This window comes from Saimiri boliviensis, chromosome 2 (assembly GCF_048565385.1).
Source record: "Saimiri boliviensis isolate mSaiBol1 chromosome 2, mSaiBol1.pri, whole genome shotgun sequence".
Taxonomy (NCBI): domain Eukaryota; kingdom Metazoa; phylum Chordata; class Mammalia; order Primates; family Cebidae; genus Saimiri; species Saimiri boliviensis.
In genome coordinates, this window is record NC_133450.1 from 229,272,981 (window position 1) to 229,299,305 (window position 26,325).

A 26,325-nucleotide genomic window follows, 5' to 3' on the forward strand; every position below is an offset into this window, starting at 1 on the left:
AAAAATTTATTAACCTTTTACATTGCGGAAAAATAAAAATAACAAAGCCAAAGAACTATGGCACAGTGAGGAACAAGTAATTTGCAACCCACATTGACAGTCAAAAGGCCTAATTTCCTTAATATATGATGATTTAACAATGTCTTCATTCATGTAACAAATACTGACTGTTTGCCCACTCTGTATCAGCACAAATCCAGGCATTGATTTGGGGATACAGTGAGCAACCAAAATAGATAAAGTCCCTCTTCTTGTGCAGCCTGTATTCTGGAAGGTGTGTGCACAAGATGTGAGAGATGTTAAAAAGAGAAAGCCAGACACCTCAATGAACAAAAGCATAAACTGGCAGATGTCAAAAAACAAATATAAAAAGTGACAACTCATAGTTATTGAGGACTTTATGTTCTAAGGGATTTGTGTTACATGAAATCATATAATCTTTACAACTTTATATGATGAATACTGGTATCTTCATCTTCATTTTAAAAACACAAAGAAATAAATATGAATAACTTATACTAAATAACTGAACTAGTAAGTAATATAGCTAGGGTTTGAACCCAAGTAGTCTGCCTGCAGAACTCACACTTTTTAATCATTAGGCTAAACTAGGTATTTATTTATTTATTTATTTAACTTTTTAGATTTTTTATCTTTTCAGAGACAGGGTCTCGCTCTGTTGCCTGCAAGGCTGGAGTACAGTGGTGCGATCACAGTTCTCCATAGCCTTGAACTCCTGGGCTTCAAGCATCCTCCTGCCCCTGCCTCCTGTGTGGCTAGGACTACAGATGCATGCCACCATGCCTGGCTAACTTTTTAATTTTTATTGTGTAGAAATGGGGGTCTCCTTATGTTGTCCAGGCTGGTCTTAAACTCCTGGCCTCAAACAGTCCTCCAGCCTCGGCCCCCCAAAATGCTGGGAATACAAGCTAATTTAGGATTGCAGCCTAAATTAGATAGTAATAAATCAAAATCTACACGTGATTTCATTCATAATTTAACTTCAAGTTAATACAACGCTATTGAGGGAATGCGTTCGCTTTCCGGGTCCACAAGGGGGCATAGTTTTAAGGGCAAAAACTTACCAGCACCATCCCCCCCCACCCCACTGCCCCCAACCATGCCTCTCCATCCAGGAGATTTAACGGTTTCTGTTTAATTTTCGTGGCACAGGAAAAGGTCAAAAGTCAGTCACTCCAGTGAAAGTTTAAGGGAACCCTTTTCATTGGCCGGGAGGCTTGGAGAAGGTGGGAGTTGCTCCCAGGTTAAAAGTCCCTGTCTCCCTCATCTGGGCGGATTTCCCACCTGGGGTCCCCCTCTACACTCTCTCATGGAAGCTTGTCTTCCCCTCCTAAACTCCACCTCTCTGGATTCCCTTCCACTCAGTGTGCAGGCTGCTTTCCGCTCCTGGATTCCATCTTTCTGGATTCTCTCACCCAGTGTGAGGAGCTTTCCTTCTCTGGCTTTCCCCCTCTGGGAACCCTTCTCACTCAGTGTGAGAGTGGCTTTTCTTTCTCTCTCCTCATTTTTTCTCTCTGCTTAAATAAATCACTTTTCTACAAAAACTTTTTTGGGGTCCAGTGTTTACGAGCCGTGGTCCCCTCTCCCATTCTTGAGAGAGCGAGAGACCAAAAGCCCAGAGCTCACCAGGGAGCGAGCTGAGCGCTCCCCTGCACCCCAAACCTAACAACACTGTGACATTTTCACCTAGCAAATGGGTAATAATAAGGCTTAGTGCTAAGAAAAACGTTGGGGAAAGAATCTCTTACTAACTGTCGGTGGGAGTGTGAACTGGTGCGATGTTTTGGAGGGCGGCTTGTCAGTGTGTATCACAATCTAAAATCTATGCACCACTTAACTCAGCCCTTCTACATCTAGGGGTTTATTTTCTAGTTACATTCACTAATTTGCCCAAAGCTATATGTATAAGGATTTAAAATTTAGTACCATTTGTAATAGAGAAACTCTAAAGATGATTTAACTTTTATTAATAAGCAAATAGTTAATTCAAACGTGTTTCATTCAGTCAAAGGAATGCTGTGCTGCTTTGAAAAAGAAGCCAGATTTGTATTTTCTGATATGGAAATATCTTTTAATTCTATTACTAAGTCTTCAAAAATCAAGAAAGTAAGAGCCAGGACAGTGGCATAACTTGCTTCTATTTGTATAAAGTAAAAGGAGACCCACATGCACACACTCACAAAGAGTAAACCAGAAACTTCCAATATTAGTTCTTTTGAATTAGGAGCCAAGGGTGGAAGGATGACTCTTTTCATTGTTTAACTTCTGCTTTGAAAAAAAAAAAAAAAAAAAAAAAAAGCACATATATTGGTCTTTCAGTTGAAAAATAATGTTTAATTGAAAAAAAAAAATACCCTTAAGTACGTATTTACAAGCCAATCTTGAACACTAGAGTAACTCTGAAATTTTCATGAGGGCAATACTGGGCAGTAGATTCCCAGAGAGTGAGGCTGCCTCTGTACCTTTAGAGACTAGGGTGTATCCTTACCCAGCCTTGAGGGAGTAAGTGCCCCAAACCGTCAAGGCAATTCTATAAATGAGAATTTCCCCAGTGCAATAACCAATGCAATATTCCTCAGGGCCATTCAGACAGGCTGGTCTCCTACGCCAGGGTCTGCAAACCTTTTCTGTAAAAGGACAGAAAGTAAATAATTCAGACTTTGTAGGGGGCCATAAATATGTGGTTCTGGACACTTTTTTTGGTTGTTATTTTCAAATTCCATTTAAATACGTATAATCCCTTCTTGCTGGGAGGGGTGGCTCATGCCTGTAATCCCAGCACTTTGGGAGGCAGAGGTGGGCAGATCACGAGGTCAGGAGATCAAGACCACCCTGGTTAACACAGTGAAACCCCGTCTCTACTAAAAATACAAAAACTTAGCCTGGCATGGTGGCACATGCCTGTGGTCCCAGCTACTGGAGAGGCTGAGGCAGAAGAATCGATTGAACCAGGGAGGCGGAGGTTGCAGTGAGCCAAGATCATGCCACTGCACTCCAGCCTGGGTGATGGCGTGAGACTCCGTCTCAGAAAATAAAACAAAAAAAAAAAAAAAACATTCTTAGTTCTCTGATCAAATATAAACAGGCTACAGGCCAGCTTTGGCCTTCGAACCGGACTGTAGTGTTGCTGACCTCTGCTCTACGTTAATCACAGTGGGCAGCAGGCAGAGATTTCACGGCGAGGTGAAGGGTTTGCATCTTTTCTCCCCAGACACTGCCGCTGCAGGAGTGGTGTCGGCAAATGGATATTTTTCCTGTGCCCCAATAAGCTGGTGCCCAAGGGCATATGCCTCTCTCTGCTCCACCCACCTGCTACCTTGCTGGTACGGAAAATGAAATCTATATATTTTTTTAACTTTTAAGGTCAGGGGTACATGTGCAAGTTTGTTACAGAGGTAAATTTGTGTCATGGGGGTTTATTGTACCAATTAGTTCATCACCCAGGTATTAACCCTAGTACCCATTAGTTATTCCTGATTCTCTCCCTCCTCACACCCCTCACCCTCCGATAGGCCCCAGTGTGTGTTGTTCCCCTCCGTGCGTCCATGTGCTCTCCTCAGGGAAATGGAATCTTAACTCAGTGTCTGCCTTCTCACTCCTCTCTTAAAAGCAGCTCCCCTGCTGTGAACCTAACACTGCTCTAAAAAAACAAAGGGTTTTTGTTTTGTTTTGTTTTGTTTAAAAATGGCACCTCCCCAATGGCAACTCTGTGCCACCTCTTCCCTCCCTGGAACCACCCGACCCCTACCCATGCTGTATCTGTCTTCTGGGTAATCTCACCTCTTTGTCACTCATGTAAGTCAGAGACAAGCAGTTGACCTTAGGGATGAACTCCGAAGCTCTCTGCCTTTCTTTATCTCCTCCCCAGAACTAAGTGCCTTCTTGTGAGATCAACAAAACCTCTCAATACTGGGCCAGGTCTGAGCAGCCCTTCCCTAAGTGCATCTAGCCTCTAGACAGCTTGTTCGTGTGTGAGTTCTAAAATTTCTGCCACTGGAGCAGCATTGACTCATTTTCCTGTATGCTTTGAATAGTGCCTGGGAGAGCAATGTGAGCACACGGACATTTTATGAAAGAACCATCTGATAACGATAAACAGGCATCTGGAAAGAACATCATTTTACAAAAAAAAAAAAAAAGTTCTGGCAGCAGCATGAGATTAGGGAGAAAGGATTTTAGTGTTAGCCTTTGGCACAAAAAGATGGGAGATGCTCGTCTGATAGATGAGCATGCTGTCTTTATGGGGAGCAATGACAGAACATTGTAGGCAGATTAATTTCTTTCACCTGGGCTGCATATGGGTTGTTTCAGAGAAAAGCAGCCTCCTAGGTACTCTGAGTTCAGGGTAGGTCCAGGGAGGAAAGGAAGATGTGGTCAGTGGCAGCGGCTGTGTGTACAGGCTGACTTCCTGCCTGGAACTGGAGCATGGTGCTAACCCCTGCTGTGGGAAGAGCCATGAGACTGAGAAGCTGCGTGGCTCCATTGCGTGTAGTCATGAAACCCCAAAGACTTTGGCTTTAGCTTAGTTCATTGCAGATCTGCCACGAAGATGCCACTTCCTCATCTTACTTATATGCCAATTTCCTCATCTGTAAAATCAAGGGGTTGGGCAATGGCGATATCTGATGGCCTTTTCAGCTCAAATAGTCTGTATGTCTATAAAACTAGATTGAAAACTTTAAATTCTGAGCCAGAACTCCAAGCCCAGGTGTTTTCTCACACTAGGATTTCTCTCTTCATAGAAGACATAAGAAGTTGTATCTTCTTAGAAATGTCCATTTGCCGTCTTTAGACCTTAGTCCATCAATGAACCTAGAAAGGAAAGGAATGTGTCAAAGTCATTGCATCTCATTTCTTTTCTTTCTTTAACAGAAATCGGAATGCCAATTGTGTACCAAGCACAATGCGGGATCCAGGGGACTCAGCAATTGAAACATTAACCATGGTCTGAATCCTCACAGAGCTCAAGTCTTGAGTGAAATCAGACAGGTAAACAACAATGAGATACGTGGTATGCAAGAGAAGCAGAGAGTGCCACAGAGAAGACAAGGGCACCTGTCCCAGTCTCAAAATTTCTAGGAAAGCATTGGGAGGCAGAATGTTGCAGACAAGAGGACCAGCATCCGCGAAGACTCAAAGGCAATAGAGAGAATGGCACACCCTAGAAATGAAAGACGTTCTAGAAGAATAGGGCTAAGAGTGTGAAAAAATGTCACAGATGAGACGGGAGAGGCAAGCGGGGTCACCCAGGGACGAGCAATAGCCTACGGGCTACTGAAGGATTTTAAGCATGGGAGCAACAGGACCACATCTGAATTTTTGAAAGTGCATTTTGGCTACAGTGCAGAGCAAGACCTGTAAAGGAGGAAGAATTGAAGCAGGGAACTCCGTCAGGAGAGCTCCTCCATTATCCAGACGAGAGAGAGATGATGGTGGTCTCACCAGGGTGGTGGCAGGACGGATTGAGAGTACAGTGGGGAAATGTATGCTTGACATTTAGAGTCCGTAAGAGATGGTCACTGATTGCCTGTGGGCAGTAACAGGGGGACTGAGGGCTCGGCCCAGGTTTCTGGCTCGAGGAGGGTAGTAGAGCAGTTCGTAGAAGTGGAGGAGCAGACACAGAGCTAGGGGGACGAGACGGTAAATTTGTTTTCAGACATGTTGAGTTTGACACCCATGGGGGACAACGTCCTGGTGAGGTGTTGCTATGGTTTGGCTGTGTCTCCACCCAAATCTCATCTTGAATTGTAGCTCCCATAATTCCCATGTTATAGGAGGGGCCCAGTGGGAGATAATTGGCTCATGAGGGCTGTTTCCCCTATAGTGTTCTCATGGTAGTGAATACGTCTCACAAGATCTGCTGGTTTTATAAGGGGAAAGCCCTTTTGCTTGGTTCTCATTCTTTCTTGCCTGCTGCCATGTAAAGACAAGCCTTTTGCCTTTTGCCATGATTGTGAGCCCCCCCGCAGCTTTGTGGAACTGTGAGTCCATTAAACCTCTTTTTCTTTAATAAATTACCCAGTCTCTGGTAGGTCTCTATCAGCAGCATGAAAATGGACTAATACAGATGCCCATTAGTATTAGAAGCTCAGGAGAAAGCTCTGGCCAAGAGACACAAATTTGAGACTCACAAGAATTCAAGTCAAGGCAGGGGTTGGTGACCCCTGGTATAGCGCGCACAGTAATGATGGGTCCAGGTCTGCATCATGAAGAGCACTGGCATTTAAGGAGGGGCAGAAGAGGAGGATCTTCCAAAGGACACCAGAATGAGAATGTGTGGCAAACCAAGCATGGGCGAGATTGAAGGAACCAGGAAAGACAACATGGCAGTTTCTGAAAAGTTAAAGATAGAATTGCCGTATGATTCAGCAATTCCACTTCTAGGTGGAGCCATGAGGTACCTAGGGTAGTCAAAGTCATACAGAGAGAAAGCAGAATGGTGGTTTGCAGGGGCTAAGGGAAAGATAAAAATGGATAGTTACTGTTTAATGGGCCTAAGACTCACCTTCAAGTCAGCTAGCTTTGATGAACACTCAGGTTATTTTTAATACTGAGCTACTGCAAATAGAACTTCTTTTATTTTTTGTTTTATTTTGTTTTATTTTATTTGAGATGGAGTCTCACTCTGCCGCCCCGGCTGGAATGCAGTGGCACAATCTCAGCCAACTGCAACCTCCTTTTCCCAGGTTCAAGCAAGTCTCCTGCATCAGCCTTCTGAGAAGCTGGGATTACAGGTGCCTGCTGCTATGCCCCACTAATTTTTTGTGTTTTTAGTAGAGATGGGGTTTCACCATGTCCGTCAGGTTGGTCTCGAACTCCTGGGCTCAAGCGATCCTTCCACCTTGAACTCTCAAGGTGCCAGTATTACAGGCCTGAGCCACCACACCCAGCCTGCAAATAGTGATTCTATGAACATCCTCATATATAATCATGGTAAAGTTGTGTTTTCATTTCTGTCAGGCATGTACCTAAAAGTGCAACTCTTCTCTTACAGTATCTGCATGTTTGAGTTTAGGAGATAGTTGTAGTTTTCCAACATCTTTGCCAACTTAGGAGACCTACCGGCAATGGAAGGAGAAATATGATGGATACAACCAACATGATTTTTTTCTTTTTTCTTTTTTTTCATTTTAATCATGCTCATGGGTATGGTGAAGCATTGTATCATGGTTTTGCTTCTGTGTTTCCCTGACGCCTAATGAAATTGAGCACCTTTTCATATGTTTATTCACCATTTGGATATCTTCTTCTGCAAGGGGCTGTTCAATTTTTTTCCTCTTTTCTTCTATTGGTTTTTCTTGCCTTTTCTTTATTAGTAGGATTAATATATGCATATATGTACATAAAGATATATAAAATAAATAACTATCTATTTTGTACATGAATTCCTTGTTGTATTTATGTTTTGCAAATATATAACTCCACTCTGTGGTTTCCTTTTCACTCCCGTAATAGTATCTTTTCATAGAACAAAAGTTTGTATTGTTAATGTGGTCCAGTACCTCGAAAGTTTTTCATTTATGACTAGTAGTATGAAGACATTCTTCTAAATCATGAAGACATTTTTCTAAAAGCTTTATTGTGATGTCCTTCATATTTTTATCTGCAATCCATCTGGAATTGATTTTTGTGTATGGGTGAAATAAAAGTGAAGATTTTTTTTTTTTCCATGTGGATATTCCGTTGACACGATACCGTTTTTTTTTAAAGACAGATTTTCACTCCTGTTGCCCAGGCTAGAGTGCAATGAATGGCACGATCTTGGCTCACTGCAACCTCTACCTCCCGGGTTCAAGCAATTCTCCTGCCTCAGAATCTAGAGTAGTTGGGATTACAGGCACCCACCACCACACCCAGCTAATTTTTTGTATTTTTAATACAGATGCAGTTTCACCATGTTGGCCAGGCTGGTCTTGAACTCCTGACTGCAGGTGATCTTCAGGGGGCATCCCAAAGGGCTGGGATTACAGGCGTGAGCTACCGTGCCCAGCTCAATATCATTTATTAAAAAGACCATCCTTTCCTCAATTTATTGCAACGTCACTGTAATTAACCAGGACATCATATATGTGTAGGTCTGTTTATGGATTTTCTCTTCCATTACACTGGCCAGTATGTTTATCATTGTGTCAGTATCACACTATATTAATTACCATAGATTGATAATGATTGTTGGTATCTATTAGTATGAGTCCTCTAGCTTTTTTTCTCTTCAGGAATGCCTTAATAATTCTTGCCCATTTACACTTCCATATCCATTGTAGAACCAGCTTTTCAATGCACACACATAGACACACATGCACACACCCCTGCTGGGATTTTGATTAAGATGGATTGAATCTGTTGATTAGATTTAGAGGAATTGGCATGTTTACAGTATTGAGTCTTCCAGTCCACAAATAGAGCATATTGTTCAATTTATTTATATATTTAATTTCCTTCAATAATGTTTGCAGTTTATAATGTAGAGGTTTTCACAAAAGTTGTTACATTTAGCTTCTAAGCGCTTTGATTCTTCCATCATTTTCTATTTATAATTTTCTTTTTTATCTTGCTAAATACACTATTAATTTGAATAATATATAGTCTATCATTTCAATTGTCTATTTGTTTCTAGTATGGAAACAAACCATTTTTATACTGATCTTGTATCCAGTCACCTTGCTAAGTTAAATAATTAATTCCATTTGTTTGCAGATTCTTTTGAATTTTCTATGTACACACATAATATCTTTAAATAATAAAAATATTTTTTCTTTTCCAATTTTTAGCATGCCACTTAATTTTCTTGCCTGATTATACTTGCTAGAATCTCCAGTATAAGTTGAATAAGAGAAAGTATAAAGTGAGCATCTTTGTTTTATTCCCAGTCTCAGGGACAAGGTTTTTTCATACTTTTCTATTAGGTACAGTGTTTACTGTAAGATTCTGTGAAAGTCTTTTTCAACTTAAAGAAGAACTGTTCTATTTCTAATTTGTTAAAAGTTTTTGAAATAATGGGTGTTGAATTTTCTTCATTGTTTTCTTTCAATACGAATTATGAGATAATTTTCTATTAGTGTAGTGAATTATGCAGTTAATGTTTTAAATGTTAAACAACACTTATGCATTAATTTCATTGATGTATAATTTTCTGCTTAAGATTTTCATGTCTATGTTCATGAGAGACATTGGTCTCTAATATTCCTTCTTCTAGGATCCTTGTCAGTGTTTCATATCAAAATTGAAACGTCCTCTGAAAACAAGTTTGGATGTACTCCATCTTTTCTTTAGTCAGGAAGACCTCATATGAGATTGGTATTATTTCTTCCTTAAATATTTGGAAGATTTCACTGATAAAGCCATATGGGCCTGAAGCTTTCCTTCTGGCAAGGATATTACTCAATTTATTTAAAATTTTTAAAAAATTATTTAGATTCTCTGTTTCTTCTTGGGTCAGGTTTGACAACGCATTTGTTGATGAATTTATCCATTGCATCTACATTTTTAAATTTAATGAAGTGAAATTGTCTGGAGTATTCTCTTTTAATCTTTCTAGTAGGATGTTCTTATTTTATTCCTGTTATTAGTACATTTTTTTCTTCAGTGTTACTAGAAGTTTATCAAGTTCATTAATTTTTTTCAAAGAACTAGTGTTGGTTATGTATTATTTTTGATTTTATATTCATTTCACTAATTTATGTTTTTATTGCATTCTCCCTTCTGCATTATTTGAATTTCTTTTGCTCTTCTTTTCCTGGCTGCCTGAAATTGAAACTTACATTGTTTATTTTAAACCCTTATGTAGTTACTCTTTTCTTAGAAATTTTGGTAAATATTTCATGTAACTTGAAAACAAACTGTTTTCCATTGTTTCAGTTTCAGTATTCTGTATTTATTAGTCATGTTGTTAAAATTTTCTATATCATTATTGATTTTTTTGGTCTGTTTTACTAACTACTAAAGGATGTTTTTTAAGTCTCCCACCATGATTGTAGATTTGTCTCTTTTGATAATTGTGTCAGTTTTCCCTTTATATAGCTTGAAGCCATGCTATGTTCAGTAATCAGAACATTCTACAGACTTAGAACTGTTATATTGTCCTGGTAGATTGAAATGTTTATCATAATGAACAACTTGCTTTATCTTTGGAAATCCTTCTCGCCTTTATTCTGATTTGTCTGATATTAGCATGGCTACCTACTCCAGCTTTCTTTTGGTTTGTGTTTGGTATGTTTTAAAATATCATTTTACTGATATTTAAGATGTGTGTTTTGTAAGTGGTACATAAGTAGTTTTTACATTTTTCTTCAGTCTGACACTCTGGGATTTTTTTTTTTTTTTTTTTTTTTTTGCCAGAGTCTCCTCCTGTCACCCAGGCTAGAGTACGGAGCAATCTCAGCTCACTGCAACCTCTGCTTCCCATGTAAAAGTTATTCTCATGCCTCAGCCTCCTGAGTTGCTGAGATAACAAGTGGCTGCCACCACACTCAGCTAATTTTTCTATTTTTAATAGAGAGGGCATGTCACCATGTTGGCTGGGCTGGTCTTGAACTTCTGAGCTCAGGTGATCTGCCTACCTCCGCTTCCCAAAGTGCTGGGATTACAGGCATAAGCCACCACCCTCAGCCTGGGATTTTTAACTGGAGTATTTAGTCCACTTTCTTTCTCTCTCTCTCTCTCTCTCTTTTTTTTTTTAAGATAAAATTAGTTTATTGAAATGAAACAGAAATAAAAAAGATGAACTCTTGTGTATCCTTCGAATTTACATATACTAATCATTCCTCTTTTAAATACTTACCAGAAGAGTATTTCATTTTCACTTGATTACTAATATATTTGCATTTACAACTACTATCTTAATCTTGGTTTTCTGTTCCTTTGTTTTCATTTCTTGATGACTTTTGGATTAATAAAATATTATTTTCATTATTCTGTTTTTTCTCCATTGTTCTATTAGTTATACGTTTTATTTTCTGTTTTTCTTTAAGTAGCTATTCTGTAGATGAGCACGTGTAGACCAGCTTACTGGTGCTCATTACTGAGTTAATAATGTGAATTATTACCTTTACTACCTCTCTGATAATGCTGTAAGTACATTCACTTTGTCATTTTGTAATGTATGGTTATAGTGCATTTCATTCTAAATATATTTTAAACAGAGGAAGGCATTACCACTATTGTGTTATTTAGTTAATATCCATTTATACTTGCCTTTTCCATTGTTCTTTATTTATTTTTATTTTTTCCCTGATTTTCTATGCTTCTCCCTGAACTCATTTTGTTTTTTCTTAATGTCTTTCTTTAATATATTAATCTAGTAGAAGACGTCATTCTACTTTCTTCTGGCTTCCATTGTTTCTACTGAAAAGTAGCTGTTAATCTAATTGCTGCTTCTTTAAAGATAATATTTCACTCCCACTTGAGCTGCTTTTTGGGACTTGAATTTCATCTGTTTTACACTACTCTTACTGTTTTTCAAATAGCTCTCACAGGTTTTTTTCCATAGTTCTCAACTTTAGCTCACTCTCTCTCTGAACTTTAGTTTGAATTTTTTTTTACTGACTTCATTTATCAGTCTTGTCTGGCTGTTATCTATTTTCCTTTTAAACACATCATTGACTTCTTAGATGTATATTTTTTAGTTCTAAAGTTCTTATTTGATGTTTTTAAAACATACTAAATCTCTGATGAAACTCAATTTTTTTCCTCTACTTTCCTGAACAGACTAGTCAACTATTTTAAATTTTTTTTCTGCTAATTTCAGTATCAAGATAATTGAGATATCTATTTCTAAGTCATTTATGTTTACACCTAGGTATTTTATTTATTTTTATTTTTTCTGTTACTTTGCAAATTGATTTTTGGGGGATGTTTGTTTTGTATTTGATCTCTGTTCAGTGACCCTTTTGGAAAAGTAATACATTTTTGTATGAAAAATTTAAAAGTGCAGAAAATTATAAAGTAAAAATTCATCCTAAATCTGACACTCTCTAAATTTCTGTTTTGAAGAGCAATTGAACATCATTCATTACCCAAATTAGGATAAATGGGCAGGTGCAGAAATAATCAACATGGGATCAAATTACACATGTTGCATTTTATTTTATTTTAGTTTAGGTTAGTTTAGTTTTTTTTAGGCAGAGTCTCATTCTGCCACCTGGGCTGGAGTATAGTGGTGCAATCTAGGCTCACTGCAACCTCCATCTCCCAGGTTTAAGTGACTCTTGTGCCTCAGCCTGCCAAGTAGCTGGGATTACAGATGTGCACCACTGCACCTGCCTATTTTTTTTTTTTTTTTTGGTATGTTTTAGTAGAGATGGGGTTTCACTATGTTGGTTAGGCTGGTCTCAAACTCCTGCCCTCAAGTGATCCGCTTTCCTTGGCCTCCAGAAGTGCTGGGATTACATGTGTGAACCACCACACCCAGCCCACATGTTACATTTTAAATAGAAATTGTCTTAATTTTCACAACAAAAAGAAATTAAAGGTCAAGAGATCGAGACCAACCTTGGTCAACAAGGTGAAACCCCGTCTCTACTAAAAATACAAAAAATTAGCTGGGCATGGTGGTGCATGCCTGTAATCCCAGCTACTCAGGAGGCTGAGACAGGAGAATTGCCTGAACTCAGGAGGCGGAGGTTGCGGTGAGCTGAGATCGTGCCATTGCACTCCAGGCTGGGTAACAAGAGCGAAACTCCGTCTCAAAAAAAAAAAAAAAAAAAAAGAAAAGAAATTAAAGTCCTTGATCCTTACATAAATGTTTATCAACTTATTATGTATTATTTCTTTGAAGAGAGTTCTACAATTAATTGACTGTATTCTATGAAAAATGCTAAAATTAGTACTCTTAAATGCTCTTTCTCATTCTCACTAAAGACTTCCCATTTCCAAATTATATTATATTCACTTCATGACTATTTTGCAATTTGTGTTCTATTCTATAATCATAATCTCAGAGTGATTTAATTTTTTCCCAACAAATTTTTTAAGTTAAATTTTTTACTTTGAGATAGAGATTCACATACACTTGTTTAAAAAAGTACAGAGAGATTCCCTGTGCTCTCTATAAAGTTTCCCCCAATAGCAATATCTTATTGAACTATGGAACAATATCACAACCTGGATATTGACATTGACACAGATATCAACATTTGCCACCATGATAATTCTTCCCGTTGCTCTTTTATAGCCACATCCTCCTTTCCCCTACCCATGACTCTAAGGAACCAGTAATATGTTCTCCATTTTTGTAATTTTGTTATTTTAAGAATTTTATATGAATTGAATCATACAGTGTGTAACATTTTGGGATTGACTATTTTAATGCAGCGTGATTCTCTGGAGATTAGTTCAGGTTATTGTATATGCATTAATCATTTGTGCCTTTTTGTCACTGAATAATGCTCCATGATATGACTACACTACTGTATGTTTGACCATTTACCTATTGAAAGACATCTGTATTATTTTCTGGTTTTGGCTATTACAAATAAATTTTCTATTAATATTTACATACAGGCTTTTGCATTAACATACACTTTCATTTATCTCAAAAAAGTTTTCAAAGTTCAAATGTTGGGTCATATGTCTAGTTATGAAAGAAAGTGCTGGATATTAATCCACAATGGTTGTATCTTGTATCTGTATATTAGTATTAATGGTTAAATCATTTAATATTCTCATTAGCAATATATGAGCAATCTGGTGTCTCCATATTTGTCATTTGGTTTTGTAACTTTTTAAATTTTAATCATTCTAATATGCGCATAGTGATATTTCATTGGTGTTTTAATTTGCATTTCCCTAATGGTTAATGATGTTGATCAATCTTATCATTTTAGGTTAAATGTCTGTTTATGAACTTTGCTTATATTCTAATTGAATGTTTTGGTATTTTTTACAATTGAGTTTTGAAGTTCTTTATATACTCTGGACAGTAGTTCTTTTTTAGATACATGACTTGCAAATATGTTACCCTTCTGTGTAGCTGCGTGGTGTGGCTTGTCTTTTCATCCTCCTAACAGGGTTTTTCATAGAATATAAGTTTTTAATTTTATTGAGATCAGTTTATCAGTTTTTCCTTCTATAGATCATGATTTTGGTGCTAAGTCTAAGAAGTCTTTGCCTAGCTTAGAACCCAGATTTTAGATTTAAGTTTGTGATGAATTCCGAATTAACTTTTGCATAAAATGTGAGGTGTAGGCTGAGGTTCATTTTCTTTTAGTCCAGGATATTAAATTGCTCTAGCAACACTTGTTGAAAAGTCTATCTTTTCCTCCATTGATTTGTTTTTGCAGCTTTGTCAAAAAATCAGTTGGACATATTTTTGTAGGTCTATTTCTGGGTTCACTATGCAGTTCCATTAGTTTACATGTCTATCTTTCTCCTACTGCAACACTAATACACTCTTTATGACTGCGGCGAGTTATTTCTCCCATATCATTCTTGGTTTTCAAGATTGTCTTCAGTCTTTTAGGATCTTTATCTACCTATGTAAGTTTTAGAATAAGCTTGCCTATGTCTCTAGAAATTTAAAAAAAAAAAAACTTATAAGAATTGCATTAAACCTGTAAGTCAGTTTGTGAAGAAATAACATTTTTAGCATATTGAGTCTTCCAATTCATGAACATGGTATGTCACTATAATTATTCAGGTCTTTTTAAACTTTAACAGTATTTTGTAATTTTAGCATACACATTCTGTATGTGTTTTTCTAGATGTATACCTTCCTCCACTGTAAAATCTAATTACATTGAGTTTTTTCTTTTACATATATTAAACACCACATCACATGGTTTTATTATTTTTGCTTCAGTAACCACATATGAGTTAAGTAACTCATGTGAAGTGAAATAGTCTATAACACTTTCTCCAATTTTTATTAAATCCAATGTTCTTCTTTCCTTTCTGAAGTTTCAAATTTACTAGTATTGTTTCCTTTCTGTTTAGAGAACTTCTTTTAGCCATTTTTAAGGAGATTGGTTTATTAACAATAAATTATTTAGGTTTTCCTTTGCCTGAAGATGTCTTTATTTCTGCTTTATTCCTGGAGGATATTTTCACTCAACACAACTTCAAAATTCACATTTTTTTCCTTTCCAAATCTGAAAAATTTGAAACTTCCTCTAGTCTTCATGGTTTCAGATTAGAAACCAGTGGTGTGCACCTGTAGTCCTGGCTACTTGGGAGGCTGATGTGGGAGGATTACTTGAGCCTAAGTATTTGAGTTCAGCCTGGGCAATAGTAAGACCTCTTTCTTAAAATAAAAAAAAAAAATCAGTATTTCCCTATAAGTAATGTTTATGTCTTTCACAAAATGTGGAATAATCTTTATCCATATTACTCTGAATACCCTTTTAGTACTTTTCTATATATACTTCCCTTTTGAGACTTCAATAACATGTATATTAGATATTTTGTTTTTGTCCCACAGGTTCCTGGGATTTTGTTTCTTTTCTATTAGTCTATTTTCTTTTTGTTGTTCAGATTGAGTAAATTCAATTGATCTATTCTCTGGTTCACTGATGGTATCCTATGTGGTCTCCATTCTATAATGAACCTACGTGGTAAGGTCTTTTTTCGGTTATTACATTTTTCTGTCTGATAACTTCATTGGGTTCTTTTTTTATAATTTATGTTTCTTGACTGAGATATTCAAATCTTTCATTAACTCCAGATCACTTATAATTGATTTTTGAAGCATTTTTATGATGACTTCTATAGAATTCTTTTCAGATTACTCAGAATTGGATTCATCTTATTGTTAAAATCTGCTGATTACCTTTTCTTATTCATGTTGTCATTTTCCTAATTCCTGGCTTGACTAGTGGCTTTTTTAAAAAAATGATATCTTGGACATTTTAGATATTATATTTAGAGACACTGGGTCCTATTTAATCTTTTTTTTTTTTTTTTAATAGCAGATAGCACCCATGTTGTAGTGTAGTCGAAGGGCTGGGTGGGTAAGTGTATTCAGCTTCCCACAGAGCAATGCTGATCTCACCCTTGCAAAAGTAGGGCACTGACTCACACTGCCTCAATGAAGATGTGTTGTGTGGGAGTCCAGCTCCCCCGATACCTTCCTAGGGAAAGTGGGGCACTGCCTCACATACCACATTACCTTTGAGCAGGGGTATCAGATCAACTCCCTGGTGGGTTTCACTGCCACCAGGAAGTGGGGAAGCAGAGAGCTTACTCATACTGCTTTGCTGCTGAAAGGCAGGTCCAGAATCTCAGCTCCCCACTAGCACCACAGGGAGAGGGCAAACAGAGTGCCAACTAGCCCTGCCTTCTCTAAGCTCATTCAGCCATATAGATTTTAGGTAGAAGTGGAGTTTTTACTCCCCACTGGCCATGGTGATGGATTGGAGGTAGAGAGTGCTGCATCACATCACGTTCTCTTGTCGTGATGCTGCATTGGGTAAAGGATCAGCTCCCCACTGGCCCATACTCATATGGGCAGGTTGCAGGGGAGAACAGGTGTACTGATGAGCCCTGCTTTGTGCCACTTTGTTTAGCCGTGTTTAGCCAAGTTGGAGTAAAGGCTCTTCACTGGGCCCTGCTGACACTGGAGGGAAGATGGTGAAACCAAATGGTTACTACCTTTGCCTAGTGAGCTTCCTATCATATCCCCTGGCAGCCAGGTGGAGGTGAAGCCTCAGCTCCCACTGGATTCCATTAACAATGTCCTGACGAGGGACGTGTAGCCCGGCCGGCTTCCACCAGGCAGGATGTATAAGATAAGCTGTTCACACAATAGTAATGTTGCCATGACCTTCTCCCAGGTGGAAGAAGGGAAAATTATCTCCATGCTGAGCCCTGCACATATTACCTGGTAGGGGAATCAGAACATGCCACCCTGCTTTGGTGGAAAGTGAGGTTTTTTGCAACATAAAGTTCCTGCTCAATGCATTGAAACCCCAAAAAGGGAGGTGCATTTATTCCATTTGTGTTTTACCAGAAGTGGGCAGGTACTATCAAAAAGGTTTTTTGTAAATAGGTCACCACTTCTCCCATTTTTTGGCCAGGGGAATATGTGCCTGTGTCTGCTGATGGTGTTGGATGGGAGGCCTCTGCAGTGTCCTGTCAGGAAAACATTGGAGACATCAAGGAAACCAAGAAAGCTCACCTTCATGTTGTTCCTCAAATCCCAAGAGTTGTGGGCATATGCGTTATTTTCACCATCGAGAAATTTTGTATCTTTGCTGTTTTATGTCCAAAGACCTGGGAGAAATGGGCTATTGCATCTTGGAAGAACCAGAAGTCTCAAGTCATTTAATTTTCATTCTATATTTAGATGGACTCAACACACAGCTTTTCATATTTGATTTCTATTCTATTTTTAGCTAGACTTTTTCCTCAGACTTCTCAATCTGCTTCATTCCAAGTTGGGGAGTAAAAGTGAGGTTTTTATAATTTTTGCTACCATCTCTTCTAGCAAGAACTGGATCCAGCGGCATGTTGGTAAATCAATTCTCGGGAAAAAAAGACTCTTGATTTGCAGTGCTATGATTGCTGTAGTGTAAACACTGCCATCATGGTTGATGTCAAGCTCCAACATGATATCACTGAATGTGAAGTTGGGAAGAGCTGTACACAAAAGGCTGTCATGAGCCAGTATGAACTGGCTCCAGGAAACCACTAGCTCTGTGTCATTTTATGAACTCTTCTATTTCTATTTCTAGAAGAAACTTTCCAATGTGTTGGGTGATCTATAATTATGATATAAAGTTGCAAACTTCCTTTTATAACAATATATAGAAAATGTTATACTTTTTTAGCAGCAGTATCCCCAGTCTAAGAAAAGACCTGCATTTGGTGGGTTAATGCTTTAATAAACTGCTTGGAATAGGGAATTAGAACTTGGAGTCATATTTAAATAACAGTAGCAGTTGATTGTTGCTGCAGTTAAGGACCAAGGGGACAACCAACTGGCTTTTATGTGTGTTTTTTTTTTTTGGGGGGGGGGCGGGGTTGAGGGGATTCTAAGCTAAGAGCCAGACCTTAACTCTTTTGAACAGTAAAGGGACCCTGGTGAAGATCAGGGGAGGTCAGAGAATTGGGCTGAAGAATCTTGTAATCAATGGACAAAAATAAAATGAAGAAATTTCTCTTAGAATTTGTGCATGAGATATAAATACTCTTTCCTGCTTTCCTGGGGAATTTTCAGTAACGTTTACTAATGCATGTGGCTCTATTTCCTTTTTTTAGCTGGGAAAGGCTGAGAAATAGTGTCACTTAGAGCATTGTGGTAGAGATCCTGTGAATGATGAGGTCACTGCATAGGAGCTATGCATAGTTTCAGTGCTATCATTATATTTTCTCACTTTTAAACATGTTTTGCTCATTTTATTATATTTGCAGGATGGTGTAACATTTTATTGTTGTTCTGTGCCACGGTCCTTCCTCTGAAGCTTTATTATATTAAGTTGGGATACAATGTAATATCAATGCTCCTGGTTCTAATTAGTAAAAGATCTTTGTGGGGATATTCTTTTGACTCTAGCTTCAAAACTACATCTGCCTCCGCTCCTACCACTAAGGTGGCCACTGCCCGCTCTTACAAGGCTCTTTGCAGTAGCCTCCTGTCTGATCTTCCTGGTAACCACTCTGTAGCAGCCATCTTCCAATCCGTACATAGCAACTAGAGTGAGCCCGTTAAACACAAATCAGCTCATAATACTTCTCCACTCAAAATCCCCCACATTATCCCTTCTCATTAGAGTCAGAATCAAAATTCCCTCACAGCCTGTAAGGACCCCACTTTCACCTTATTTCTTATTATACTTTCTCTGTCCTTCCAGGCACGCTGGCCTCCTGTCTGCTCCTGAAATACACCAGGGTGCTCCCACCCTAGGGCCTTTGTCCTAGCTTTTCCTCTGCGGGACACACTCTTCCTTCTTACCAAAGACATCCACATGACTCACTTGCTCTCCTCCTCCAAGCCTTCGCACAGATACCACTTTCTGAGTGAGGTCCATCTGGTCACCCCACTTAAAGCTGCAACTCATCCCCCAGCACCATAACTCCTATCACTCTCTTCCACGGCATGTATCTTCTGATGTACAACACTATTCCCTTACTTATTTGACGTATTGTTCATTGATTAATCTTCCTACTAGAATATAATCTCCATGATTCAGGAATTTTTTTTTTTTTTTTTTGAGATGGAGTTTTGCTCTTGTTACCCAGGTTGGAGTGCAATGGCGCGATCTCAGCTCACCGCAACCTCCGCCTCCTGGGTTCAGGCAATTCTCCTGCCTCAGCCTCCTGAGTAGCTGGGATTACAGGCACGTGCCACCATGCCCAGCTAATTTTTTGTATTTTTAGTAGAGACGGGGTTTCACCATGTTGACCAGGATGGTCTTGATCTCTTGACCTCGTGATCCACCTGCCTCGGCCTCCCAAAGTGCTGGGATTACAGGCGTGAGCCACCACGCCTGGCTGATTCAGGAATATTTTTAAAGGTTTTCTCAATTATTTGTACTACAGTAAAATGCACGTAGCATAAAATGTACCATCTTAACTGTTTTTAAGTGCAGAGTTTCGTGGTATTAAATGCATGTATACTGTTGTGTAGTCATCACCATCCATCTCCAGAGCTCTTTTTCAACTTTTAAAACTAAAACCGTTTCATGGGAAGAAATAAAATCTCCCCATTGCCCCTCCCCCATCCCCTGGGACCCACCATTCTAATTATGTTCACTGCAGTAACTCTACCACCATATCCAGTGCCAGGCAGGCATAGATAATCACGAAATCTCTGTTGACTTAATGAATAAAAAATTAAAAGACAGTGACTGAAAGTGTGATGGAGGAGAAAGGAAAAGCAAAATCATGTGTTTTATGCTCAAGGCTTTGGCAAACTCTTTGATCTCTTAGTATTTCCCAGAGAAGAACCTGTAAACTTGACGCTTAACACCCACAGTATAATTATCAAGAGAAAACAGTTAATTAAATCATAGCTGTGACCCTTTGCTGTTGAGTTCTCTTGCCTAACATTCTGATTTGAGGAGGTGCTTACCTTGTCTCCTCAGAGCTTTGACTATTTAAACCCAAATAATTATAGTTTAATTAAAAACATCAAGCCTTTTTCCTCCCTCATTTTCCCCTTCCCCTAATTCATGGGCTAGATTTGTTTCGGGAATAAGAACAGAAAAAGCACAGCAGGGAGGAAGGAGAGGAAGAAAGGAAGGGGTTACACAATTCCCCACTCTTCTCGAAGACGCCAGTTCACCTGGGAAAACAAACCACACGCCTTTGCTCCCATTTCTTCCCTTTGATTCAATGAAAAACCTACCAAAATGTCAACCTGACCTTAGCTAAATTCACTTGTTAGTGATTGACAATACAGTTTTTGAAAAGTATATTATCTCTTTGTAATGAAATATATTTAGTCCTCCACAGGTTTTCAATAAGGCATAATTTATAATTTCAAAAAATAATAGAGTTTGACAAGATTATGATATGAAACCTCCTCAAACAGCAATAATAGCAATCAAAAGTGTGTATTTCTTTTTCAGTCTCAGTGAGAATTACTATTTCTTGCATTATCATTTGTGTCCGCAAGTTGCTGTTGGAACAAACGTCTCATGCCTTCCAGAAGCACAGAGAATGGGCTGGCTGTTGATTCGGTTGATTCCGGTCCAGGGTTAACGAGGTCAAGATTCCTGTAACCTGAGGTGGCTTAGTAGCTAACACATTCCAATCTCCAGTCTTTGCTCACCTACTTAGAAGGCCTTGACCTCTACCCTCCGCTGCCCACCCCCCTGCCAATCTCTGCCTGATTAACCCATGAGAACCAGTCAAACATATCCTTCCCTTGAGGGTGTTCTCGATGCTTTGTTTTATAAATGCATGCGAATATTGCGACTTTGCCTGGTTTCAAAGTCAAAGGTTGCAAACTGATACCCATTCAGAGGACAAGTCCTACAAATGCACAGGACAACAGAGCCGGAGTCACGGGTGAGCCGTGAGCAGAAGCAGACGCTGCCAACATCCAGCTATGTTCCTGCTCAGGACTGGGACCTGGTGTGTCCGGATCATCCGACTTTTCAAGGAAAGTCAGAAACCTGTATTTCACAGAACATTTGAGTTATTTGCTGGCGAGTGTTAGCTTTTACCATATGAAAGTTATCTTTATAGATTAAAAAGAGTCAAATAATTTTGGATGGTGTGATAGGGTAAACAATGGTCCCCAAAGATATCTCTGGGACCTGAGCATATGCCTTATATATATATACATATATATATACATATATATATATATATATATATATATATATATATATATATATTTAAGAAAAAGGTCTTTGCAGATGGGTTTAAATTAATCTTCTTGAAATGAGGAAGTTATCCTGCTTACCTGGATCAGCCCAAAATGCAGTGATGAGTGTCTTCATAACAGGGAAGAGAGGGAGCTCTTATGCAGAAGAGGAGGAGGATGTGGGCCACAGAGGCAGAGATTGGAGAGATGTGATCTTAAGTCAAGAAGTGCCAGAGCCACCTGAAGCTGGAAGACTCAGGGAGCAGATTCTCCCCTATAGTCTCTGGAGGGAGTGCAGCCGTGGAGACATCTGGATTTCAGCCCAGTGGAACTGATTTCAGACATTTGGCCTCCAGAATTGTGAGAAAGTAAATGTACATTGTTTCAGGACACCAAGTTTGTTAGTTTGTTACTGTAGCCACAATTCATTGTATAACGAAGCCATACCGTTTAATTCAATACAATATGGACAAATTCAAATATATATGGCCAAAAAGTGACTGAGACAGTTCTCAATCAATTTAGAGGTATATTTTGCCAAGGTTAAGGACGCACGCCCAAGAGACAGGTCTGTGCCTTTCTCCAAAGATAATTTTGAGGTCTTCAATATTTAAAGGGGAAAGAAGGCTGAAGGAGAAAGAGGGAGGTTGTGGTCACATTACTGAGTCCACATGTTCCAAGGGAAAAGCAACAGGTTGGGGAGTAGTCAATGATGTATTTCTCTGATGGTCAGTAAATCCACACCTTACATAAGGTAAATGAACATACGTTACTACCTGTGCAGATATTTAACCTTTGATCTGTAAGCTGTCTGCTTAGGAACAAAAGGAAAGGCAGCTTCTTGCATGACGCAGCTTTCAGCTTAAGCAGAGTGAACTGGGGTCCCAAGTTTCATTCCCCTTTCACTAAACACACACACACACACACACACACACACACACACACACAGTATGTTTACATAAACCCACACATGTATATGTGTATGGAAAGATGTGTCTGTGTGTGCACACACACACACATATGTGTGTAAAGGCAACTGGTAGGCCAGATAAAGCCCATCTGCAAGGTAGATTTGTCCTTCGGGTAATTTTAAGCTGTTTCTTTTTCATCATTCTCTTATCTGTAGTGACTGGCACTGTGCTCTGTGCCTTCATCAAATGTTACTTGAAATCACTGCCATTGGAAATTAAAAGCTTCTGCCAATATAGCACGTAAGTCTTTGTATTTCCTAAAATGCCTATGCAGAGGTTCAATAACCCCAAATTCCCTTTACCTTCTGATGCAAGTGATTAAGAAAAAAGATGACCTCAAATATTGCCTTTAGATTCAATTTAATACGTGCTGGGCATTATAAGATCCAGAGTCAGGGGAGAGCAGAAACTGTCAGAAAAAGTAAAGAAACAGTGAAGAAGTGAAATGCTTCAAAATCATGTTAATTGAACCATATTAAGTATGTGTAGTGAATTCTCATAATTTTATGTTGCCTCAGGATTCATTTTAAGTTGGACTTTCTCATACCAGAAGCAGGGCTCAGTCACCCTTGACGCAGGTTCCAGTTCTCCACCTCCTCCCAGTTCCTCGGTGGCCAGATACCTGCTTTATGTGACCATCTCCTGGTGACCACCTTTGTAGGGGACAGCTAGATACAACATACCTGACACCCCACGGGCCCCCACGTTTCCCATGGACTGCATAAGACCCACCATTGTGACCCCCCTTTTAGTCACAGCATGTCTCCACAGGAGCTGGGGCCTGTGGTCTCTAATCTTCCACCAATGAGACCTTAGGAATCCCCATGGGAAACCTGCTTGAGTCATGCCCGGGACCCCAGGAAAGGTGCTCACTGTCAGGTCCCTCACTCTCTCGCTCAGTCCCCACCTGTTGGTTGAGAGTGTATATCCCGCCCCCGGCTCTTCCCTGCCCTTGGCCCTGCAAGGTGTGCAGCCCTCTTCTCTCTGTAATCTGTAAGTAAGTAAAAAAAAAAACCTGCTTCTGTTTCTCCAGGTGTTTCTCTGTGCTGCCTCCTCTTTCTCACATGACCAACACTTCTGAACCCGACTTCTGTCCCGGCCAGGGCTCTCCTAGAGAGTGGCTATCTTGGATTATGGCCATTTTCAAAAGAGAGACCTGAAGACCAAATCAGAAGAAAACTCAACATCATGTAAGTCCACACATTCCGGCTGCTGCCTTTGTCAGGGTCCTTTGGACCTTGACCAAGCCCCTGGATCTAGTTTCTGAGGCTTAAATCTCTTCTTGGGTTTCCCAGGGGTCCCATGTTGGTATGCCTGACATAAACTCTTCTTGACCGCTAAGTGTGTTGCTATTACTGGCAACTAAAACTAGCCAGTGGCTTCTTCAGGAGTCCATTCAGCAGCTTTCCTTCTACTATGGACTATACTAGTGTTATCCAAACTGTCAGTTCAGCTGGGGTAAGAAGCTTGCACCAGAATGTGAATCAACACACTGCTTCCTTCATCAAGAAAGTTTTGTTGCAAATTTCAGCTGAGTCAAAATGTGTATTTAGTGATGTAATAATAGATTTACATTCCCTTGCAAGTTCTTTGTCTCATTAACAGTAACCACCACTGTGAGGACTGACAGCTGATCCACAGATCTCACAGAAAGTAGCACTGGCTGTTAGCCAGCTTCCAGCTATCCTTTCTCCCACCTCCACCCTTCCCAGCCTCTCGTAATCACTACCCTGCACTCTATTTCTAGGAGATCAACTTTTTTAGATTCCACATTTAGGTGAGATTATGAGTATTTGCCTTTGTGCACCTGGCCTATTTCACTTAACATAGTGTCCTCCAAACTTACCCATGTTGCTACAAATGACAGCCTTCTTTTTAAAATTTTTTAAACTTTACTTTATGTTCTGGGGTACATGTGCAGATCTTGCAGGACTGTTACATATGTATACAGATGCTATGGTGGTTTGCTGCCTCCAACCACCCATCGCCTACATTCAGTATTTCTCCTGATGTTATCCCTCCCCAATCTCCCCACCCGCTGCTATCCCTCCCCTAGCCTCCCACCCACCAACGGACCCCAATGTGTGATGTTCCCCTCCCTGTGTCCATGTGTTCTCACTGTTCAACACCCACTTGTGAGTGAGAACATGTGATGTTTGGTTTTCTGTTGCTTTATCAGTTTGCTGAGAATGAGGGTTTCCAGATTCATCCATATCCCTACAAAGGAAACAAACTCATCATTTTTCTGGCTGCATAGTATTCCATGGTGTATATGTGCCACATTTTCTTTATCCAGTATACCTTTGATGGGCATTTGGGTTGGTTCTCAATCTTTTCTATTGTAAACAGTGCTGCAATGAATATACGTGTGCATGTATCTTTATAAAAGATCAATTTATAATCCTTTGGATATATACCCAGTAATGAGATTGCTGGGTCAAATGGTATTTCTAATTTAGATCCTTGAGGAATAACCACACTGTCTTCCACAATGGTTGAACTAATCTACACTCCCATCAACAGTATAAAAGCATTTCTGTTTCTCCACATCCTCTCCAGCATCTGTTGTCTCCAGATTTTTTAATGATCATCATTCTAACTGGCGTGAGATGGTGTCTCAATGTGGTTTTGATTTGTATTTCTCTAATGACCAGTGGTGATGAGCATTTTTTCATATGTTTCTTGGCCACATAAATGTCTTCTTTTGAAAAATGTCTGTTCATATCTTTCACCCACTTTTTGATTTTTTTTATATATTTTTTTAGTTCTTTGTAGATTCTGGCTATTAGCCCTTTGTCAGATGGGTGGTAGCTTACAAAAACTTTTCCCCATTCTATTGGTTGCCAGTTCACTCTAACGACAGTTTCTTTTGCTCTGCAGAAGCTCTTAAGTTTAATTAGATCCCATTTGTCTATTTTGGCTTTTGTTGCCATTGCTTTTTGTGTTTTAGTCATGAAGCCCTTGCCTATGCCTATGTTTTGAATGGTATTGCCTAGGTTTTCTCCTAGGGTTTTTACAGTGTTAGGTTTTATGTTTAAATCTTTATTCCATCTTGAGTTAACTTTTGTATAACATGTAAGGAAGGGGTCCAGTTTCAGCTTCCTGCACATGGTTAGCCAGTTTTCCCAACACCATTTATTAAACAGGGAATTCTTTCCCCATTGCTTGTTTTTGCCAGATTTGTCAAAGATCAGATGGTTATAGTTGTGGCATTACTTCCAAGGCCTCTGTTCTGTTTCCTTGGTTTGTATCTCTGTTTTGCTACCAGTACCTGCCGTTTTGATTACAGTAACCTTGTAGTATAGTTTGAAGTCAGGTAGCGTGATGCCTCCAGCTTTGTTCTTTTTGCTTAGGATTGTCTTGGTTCTGTGGGCTATTTTTTTGGTTCCATATGAAGTTTAAGGTGTTTTTTTCCAGTTCTGGGAAGAAGGCCAATGGTAGTTTGATGGGGATAGCATTGAATCTATAAATTACTTTGGGCAGTATGGCCATTTTCACGATATTGATTCTTCCTAACCATGAGCATGGAATGTTTTTCCACCTGTTTGTGTCTTCACTTATTTCCTTGAGCAGTGGTTTGTAGTTTTCCTTGAAGAGGTCCTTCATGTCCTTTGTTAGTTGTATTCCTAGGTATTTTATTCTCTTTGTAGCAATTGTGAATGGGAGTTTGCTCATGATTTGGCTCTCTGTTAGTCTGTTATTGGTGTATAGGAATGCCTGTGATTTTTGCACATTGACTTTGTATCCTGAGACTTTGCTGAAGTTGCTTATCATCTTAAGGAGATTTGGGGTTATGATGATGGGGTCCTCTAAATATACAATCATATCATCTGCAAATAGAGACAATTTGATTTCCTCTTTTCCTAACTGAATACCCTTTATTTCTTTTTCTTGCTTAATTGCTCTGGCTAGAACTTCCAATACTAACAGCTTTCTTTTTAATGACTGAATAGTATTCCATGGTGTGCGTATTCCATGGTGTGTGTATATATGTGTGCATATATGTGTGCCACATTTTCTTTATTCATTCATCTGTTGTTGGACACTTAGGTTGATTCCATATCTTGGCTATTGTGAATAGTGCTG